Source organism: Siniperca chuatsi, linkage group LG17 (assembly GCF_020085105.1).
Source record: "Siniperca chuatsi isolate FFG_IHB_CAS linkage group LG17, ASM2008510v1, whole genome shotgun sequence".
Taxonomy (NCBI): Eukaryota; Metazoa; Chordata; class Actinopteri; order Centrarchiformes; family Sinipercidae; genus Siniperca; species Siniperca chuatsi.
This window is the reverse complement of record NC_058058.1, coordinates 22,543,981-22,551,960: the sequence shown is the minus strand read 5'-3', so window position 1 is coordinate 22,551,960 and position 7,980 is coordinate 22,543,981.

The window sequence follows — 7,980 nt, the reverse complement described above, 5'->3', positions numbered from 1 at the left end:
TTAGATTTGTTGTAGCTTCACACAAGTACATCCTTGTAAGGGCTGATGTAAATCACATGAGAAATGCATCCTTTATAGGACAATTATCAGAAAATGCTTTTTTCTGAAAATTTTTATTCAAAATTACTGACCTGATGCCGGACTGGTTTCATTGACTGATGCACAAAAATACAGTTTACCCCCTTGTTTTTATTTACCCAAACCCCAAAAATGATAGAAAACTCAGTGAATAGCTCAGGCGTGGTTTTGCTCCAGCTTGGCAGTGACCCCTCACAGAGTCCAGCTGTATTTCTGGTTCTGGTTTAACAAAAATCTCAGCAGGCCGGCTCCTAAAACAGAGGGGAATCTCTGCAGGAGCGACGTGATGAACATGACCACAAATGCAATTTCAGTCTCAAATTTAGCAGCTTCAAACAGCTCGCTCCACCAGAATTGCAGCAAGTTTCAGAACTGTTCTTTATCACCTTATTGCCATTTATCCTTGTGTGTTACATAAAGTATATAAGAATATATAAAGCTGACAATAACCTTTTATTGAAAATCACACATTACCACCCGTCACAGTCACTCAACTCAGATATGATGTTCATTAGTGGAATATGATAGGATACTGCCTATAGGATGTATTTAACCTGCATTTATTTATAGAAAAAAGCTTGTGATATTTAATTTTTTTCTTAATGTCAACAAATCCCATGAAAAGACCAAAACCAACAATGAATGTATTCTACTAACAAATATTGTCGTGTATCCAAAATCTGATATCAGATCATATTCCTCTGTGCTATGGAGCTCCATTGTTGTCCAAAAATTATTAAAAACACATCAGTGAGTCACATGCAATTATTGACATGCACTTGCCCTAAATACTCACCAAATGTGTATTAATCCACAGCTGAAATGGTCCCCTACAAATGCACTATTCACTCCTTTTTTGAGTATGTTTACTAAAAACTAAAGTGCCCACCTGTTTCAGGAAATTACTGAGCCATGCTAGTGCTGTAGCTCTAGGGATGGTCTGTCTGTTAGACTGTTCTCTGTTATTTCTATTGGCTGGATTGCCATGAAATTTGGTACAAACATTCATGTCCCCCTCAGGATCAATTGTAATAACTTTAGAGATCCCCTGACTTTTCATCTAGTGCAATCATCAGGTCAAAATTAATATTTGTCCAGTACTTTATTTGATGACAAAATACCTGCAAAACTAATTAGATTCCCATCAGACTCAGCTGTACTTTGTGTTTAATGGTAATGGTAGAAAATGTTAGCATGCTAACATGCTTAACTATGGTGAACATGGTAAACATTATACCTGCTAAATATCAGTATGTTAGCAGTGTCATTTTGAGCATGTTATCATGCTGACATTAGCATTTAGCTCAATACACCACTGTGCCTAAATACAGTACAGTCTCACAGTCTGCCGCATCTGCACGCATCACCATCCCCATCCAAGCACAGCTGATGGAAAGTATCTGGTGCCTATCATTGTAAATTCTCAATTTGAGAATCCTGCTATCTGCATCTAAAAAGGGCATGATACTAATAGGGAAAATGATGCAAAGAAAATGTGATGTTTGATTTGTTTAATACACACTTTGTAATTACTTTTACATATAGCAGCGTAGTTCCTTACCCACCCATAATCTCGTTAGCTCTGATAAAAAAAAAAAAACATTGTAAACAGAACAAATAACAAAAATGGAACAAAATAGGAAACTAAAATACTTTTGACATTCATCAGATGGGACTGACCCCAAAAACATGACTTGTATCAGGTGTTATGCTATATGAATAAGCTGCTTTAAAGAATGTAACACAGCAGCCAAAATAACTCACTTAGTTAATTAAAATAGTAAAAGATCAATAAAGCTCCTGGTCCCTCTCTCCTAATTCTTCAGGATTAATTAAAGATAGTCACTTTGAAGAGTGTTTTTTTCTCTTCTGTATATAGTTAATTAGACACTTTGAAGCCGTAAATGTCTGCAAAGTAGATGAACGAAACAACAGTAGATCAAATTATGCCACAGGATCTTAATCAGAATTTTAACAGTGAGGCATTTTGAACTGAATTTACTAAAAATCGATGTCATGGTATCATCAACTGAATCTGTGTAGTCCTGCGGGGTTGTGGCATTAGCAGTTGATTTCAGTTTTTGACCAATCTGGTTTCACATTCAGAATTTAAATGACATGTTGGGGGTCTGGGACAAAGCAGCACTGCCCTGAAATTGTTCCACAGGGGCCTGAAGCGCAGGAATATGAGGCAAATGGCTTTCATTGCATCATAACCTTGACCACAGCGGCTGCTCTGCTTTGAGCTTTGGCCATTGATGCACTTGAGGGCCACTTTGTGCCAGTATTACCCCTCCATGTCGTCCTGCCATCACAGTGCAGTGAGCCCAGTGGCAAAAAATAATAAAATGAAATGTCAAATCAAAGAGAGGACAGAGAATGGTCTTTACCACAGGGCTTAAATTTTTTGAGTAAAATGGAAAAATGCATTTACTGCTGCTATTCTCTGTATTGGGTGGATATACTGCAAATTGAGTCAATGAAATATGGAATGAGCTCAATTCAGCTTCTGAGTAAGATGTTCATCCAGTGACAAGAATCGTGAGTCGTAGTGCTATATAAATAATTTTAACATAATAAATAACTACAATCATTTTGTGACAATAGCATTATTACTGTAGGCAAATGAGACTCAGCATCTACCAGCATTTATACTTAATTTTACAATCTGTGTCAGACCGATAACACAATAACACAATAACAAATGCTCAAACACCACTCATTTAGTATTTATACCTTTAAAAAGTATATTTCTTAAGTATTTAAATACCATATTAAGTTTTTTACAGACATAAAATGCACCTTGGTTTTTTTGCACTTTGTTCATACCAATGGACAGATTGTAATAAAATAATAAAACCCCAATAATCCCAGATGTCGACACCACAGGTTTCCTTCTTCAGTCCATTTTTAAAAATGCTGAAATATTCAGTATTGGAATAAGTATCACTAATATTCCTTCCATTGATGATGCACTGAGCTCCTGTCTCCTTCTCTCCCTCTCCATCTGTATGCATTTTTAACCCATTAATGCATGTTACTAACTCGACATCTTCTCTCTCCTATAGTTCTGTGCTTTCTTGTTTCTCTCCTCTCTCCTTCTGTTGCTTTCAGCAGGTATTTCTGCCTCTGGAGCTGCAGAGTCTGGATCCATGGTTGTTGGCCACCTGCTGCACCTGTGTTCCTGCTCAACAACTGCTAAAAAAGTTATTGTTATTGGCTCTGTTACTATTATTGTCATTATTATTCCTATGACTATCATTTCTATTATTATTACTTTATTAATAGTAACATTACTACTACCATTACATTATTATTATTTTAAAATTCTAGGTGGAATTTGCATTGCCCCCCCTCTCAACCCAACCGGCAGCAGCGGATGGCTGCCCACCCTGAGTCTGATTCTGCCCAATGTTTTTCCTTGCCACTGTCACCAAGTGCTAGCTCATGGTGGTTCTCTGTAAATAATATTATAAAGAGTACAGTCTAGACCTGCTCTATAGGCAAAGTGCAATGAGATCACATCTGCTGTGAATTGGCACTATATAAATAAATTACACCCTGGACAGGGCTTACACACATATAGACAGACCAACATGTTCATACTAATGACCCACTGTGCCACCATAGTACCAAAAGTTTAAAAAAACAACTCTTTGGAGATTTTTTATGTGATTACAGCATTTTTGAAATATTTCAGATGTTTTTGTTTGTGGACAATTCTTGTGAAAACTGACGTAGTCTTTGTGGTGTCTTCAGCCTATTCAACTCACCAGGTTGGTTTGTTGGGAAGGTCTCCTACAGCATCTTTTTGATACAACCACTAGAATTCGCCAAGATTCGCATAGATTTCTCTTTTGATTGTGCTGCTTTAATAATAGCATTTATTGTTGAGCAATTTTTCAGAATTTCCACTATATCCTGTGGAGTTTTTGACCACTAGTAGTCCTATAGAGCAATGTTTTTAAGAGTGGGCCCCGGTTTGTTTATATCACATGGATGCGCACAAGGACCCATGTACATGAGCTAGAGCAACGCAACACACATTCCTGTTGACGGTTTCACACTATTCCGCTGATTAACAGTTGATACGTTGGTAGGTAATGCCCCAAGACACGTAGTAATGTGTCAGCAAAGGCAGGGAAGAAGAAGACTGCTAGCTAGCAAACATGGATGTAAACAACGCAGGATTTAAAATAATAATAAAAAAAATTTGACTGCAAATGTTTTAGAATGAAGGGAATATTTGTTAGGCCTAAATGATACATACAATGCATTTTGTTGAGTCAAACTGAATGTAATATAACATAACATAACATAATTTTGTTTGTTTACAAGAAAACACCACAGGGCACCTTTAACACCAGTTTGGATTTCGATCACCTCTTGTAATTTTTCCCTCTTATTAACCATAAACCACAGAGATTCAGCAGTTTGCCACTGATCAAAAAGTAACCATGGATACCATTGCGACATGTGTCCTTGCATAACTAAACACTAAGCGCATCCCGGTTGTGACCCTGCTTTCTACCAGGTCAAGAGGTGAATCAGAACTGGGGAACCCATTTCACCAAATGTGCAACATGCAAGCTGTGATTTGCGACATGAGACAATATTCTCTCACTCATTTCACCAATCAAAACAAATGATATACATGAAATCTGTGAATGAGCATGTGAGAGCCCTGTAGGACTCATAAATATACCTGCAATTTTACAATCATTTGCTAAACATGACGCTGACACCATTTGCAAGTTTCTAGAAAATGTGTAACCCAATACGGCCAGATGGGTGGATGAAACCATTCTTGCATTCAGCCAATTATATTTAAGGAATTTGATGTGGCAGTGGGCACCCTGGCCACCCCTCTGGCTCCACCACTGGACAAAGTAATCATTGAGTCAGTGGTATTGATGAACAACCTACCCACTTTGAACTGTATTATGGTCATTTTGTGCAATCAAGAAACAAAACATTCATGTCTTTAAAAAAATGACTTTATGTGAATTTAAATCCACCTTGTAAGAGAAATGTTCATATTTACTACAACATGATGCAAAAACCTTGTATTGGGAGACAGATTTCCCTTCCTCTGCCCACAGAGATATGATGCATGTTGATACACCTCGCCCTCTTTGCTCATGCAGCAATATTATCAACAATCCATGGATCAAGCAGTTGTGGCAGCCTCCTGAGAGTCCAGATGCTGCAGGGAGGACCTCTGTTGACCTCACAGCAGACCTGGGATCAGTATACTGTGGGCCCGCAATGATCATCCTAGGGCCCTTTTAGATGAGGTGTGCATAATGGGGAGGTTTCTCTCACTGAAGGATGAATCAATGTGGCATGAAGAAGAGAATTTCCACCCCATTTCCCCCCCTGATTACCCCACCACATACAGCTCCTTAATAGCTTGTTGTGTGTCATAAATCTCTTTTTACCACCATAGCATCACAGATGTATTACAGTGTATGCCTTACATATTAAACCAAAGGTGTCATTGGGATTTGGTGCTGGTAGCGTGTTCAAACAGTACTGTAAGGATTCACATAACATGTTTCATTTGTCAGGTTGTCAGGAATGTCTTAGCCAGCACACAGAGCCATGATGTGCATCCGGCCTGCTAACTTAGAACAGCTCTCTGGTTTACAATAAAGCTGTCCCTGTATGGGATGAAGAGAGGGATGCTGCTTCTTTCACCCCTCCGCGTCCACGGGCAATACAAACAGCACGAACTGTCGGTGTGCAGGGGTTCAGAGGTCCCTGGGATGTGCTGTCACAGTGATCAGGTACCAGTCAGTGTCTGAATCGGAAATTTTGTTTCAAATGGAATCCAACTGACACAGAGGTCACTGATTTACCTTTTTATCTAGATTTACAATATAAAGTACACACAATAAACAACAGAAACATATATATATATATATATATATATATATATATATATTGCACAACGTTTGGCCACTTGGAGGCAGTGCAACAAGCTCTACACACAATATTGACATATTATCATTGTATAATGTCGTTACTGTGTTAGCTAACTGTTACCTATTTACACATCCAGCAGATTTTGGGCAACATTGCCTGTCATTTTGAATTTGTCATGTTTCTGGCCATGTGAAAAATGTTAATCCAATATTCCCTCTGCTTTTAGCTCTGTTTTGGTCTCCACCAACTTCCGAGAAATATCTGGTTCTGTAGCTGCTTCATGCTGCAATATGTTCACCAACTAGTATGTCTGCTGTTCGGTGCTGAGTATGTAGTGTACAGTGGGTTTATCGAAGCCTTTTCACTGAAAACAGCTGCCTGCTGCTGGAATCAATGCTGGTGAGAGTGGTGACAGTGAAGTTGTGGGTCATAAAATCAAAACAATGAGCTGAAAGATGGTAAAACGCTCCAAAAATGCTGTGTAGAGCTCTGTAGGTTTTTCACTACAAGCAACACCTTTCATATTACACAATATTGATTGGAACAGCTTTAACAAGAACATTAGAACAAGCACGCATTACAATAAAATACTGAAAATAGAAGAAAAAATAAATGAACTCTTCCTCTCCATCCCTGTCTCACACTCTCATCTCTTCCCCCATAAAATGACCCACAACTAGCAGCTGTTTCCCCCTCTCTCTCATTGCCCATCTCCCCCAATAAATATTTCAGGATCACACACAGCCAGCACAAGGTATTAGCAACATTGATGCTTGGGAAAATCAAGGGAGGCCCCAAATGCAAAACTTGACCCCTGTTCATGTTTGTCGGAGTGAATGTTATTTAACTGTGATCATGTTACTTTTATGTTTGGAATGTTAGGAGGAGGAGTTCCAAACTGAACAGAAATGTAGTTGTGGATATTTGTACATTACAAAGGTAATTGTTTAGCCACTGACCACTTGTTTTTTGTGAAAAAATAAATAAATAAACAATCCCTTGAATTGTGCTTCTGAGCTTAACTTAAAATATTCCCACCTAAATCACATGATTTATCCTCCCCCCACTTTAGAAGTTTGCAGGTGCCTAGACCAGGAGTGGCTACTGCAGTAACGACTTTCACCAGCTCCACCCTGGGTCCCTGCTTTCTTTTGTGACTTGGGGTTCTTATAGTACACAGTGACTCCAGCTTCTTGTTGAGGTTCCAGGATAAATATTTGTCATGGCGTCAGACCTCTGAATCACTGCCCACAGCTCACCTTTATTCAAATAAATGACCAATCAGAGCTTAGTGGGCCTGATTAAGAATGGGAATGACATCACTCGAATACATCACTGGCTACTGATTGGTTTGGCCAAAGCAAAACCAAACTCCCATAATCCCAACAATAACACTAACATGAACATGATGTCAGTCTGAATGGACTTTACCATTAAATTTGTAATTCTATTGTGGCTAGTAGCTACGCTGCAAACATACTTTGTATTGTTTATGCATGCATACGCTATGTCTGTAATTAAAATCCACCATTTTTGTCCCTGTATGTAATTCCTTTATAAATAGTGCAAGAAAGCTGAGCGGATACAACCCTTTCCTGCGAGCTGCATGCTGCTCTCAGGATATATGCACCTTAATAGCTTGCATTTGCTCAAACTCAGAACTCCTTTTCATCCTAAAACTGCGCAATCTGTCATGTTTACTTTCAAGATATACCACTCCAGGCAAGCTCTCACTCCAACTTCACTGAAATCTTTTTTCTGTGTGTGTACATCAGGGGTTTCAAGTTTCCACATCACTCTTGTATAATTTACATGTATTTGCATAGTTGACCATGATTGGCTGCCATTTATGATGTCATAAATCTTGTCCATCACCAACTCAGATTTCAGGGAAGTGTAGAGAAGCCTTCAATCTTCAGCAGAGGGATGTAAAAAAATATTATTGTGAAAACTTAATGTATTTTATAGTTAAAG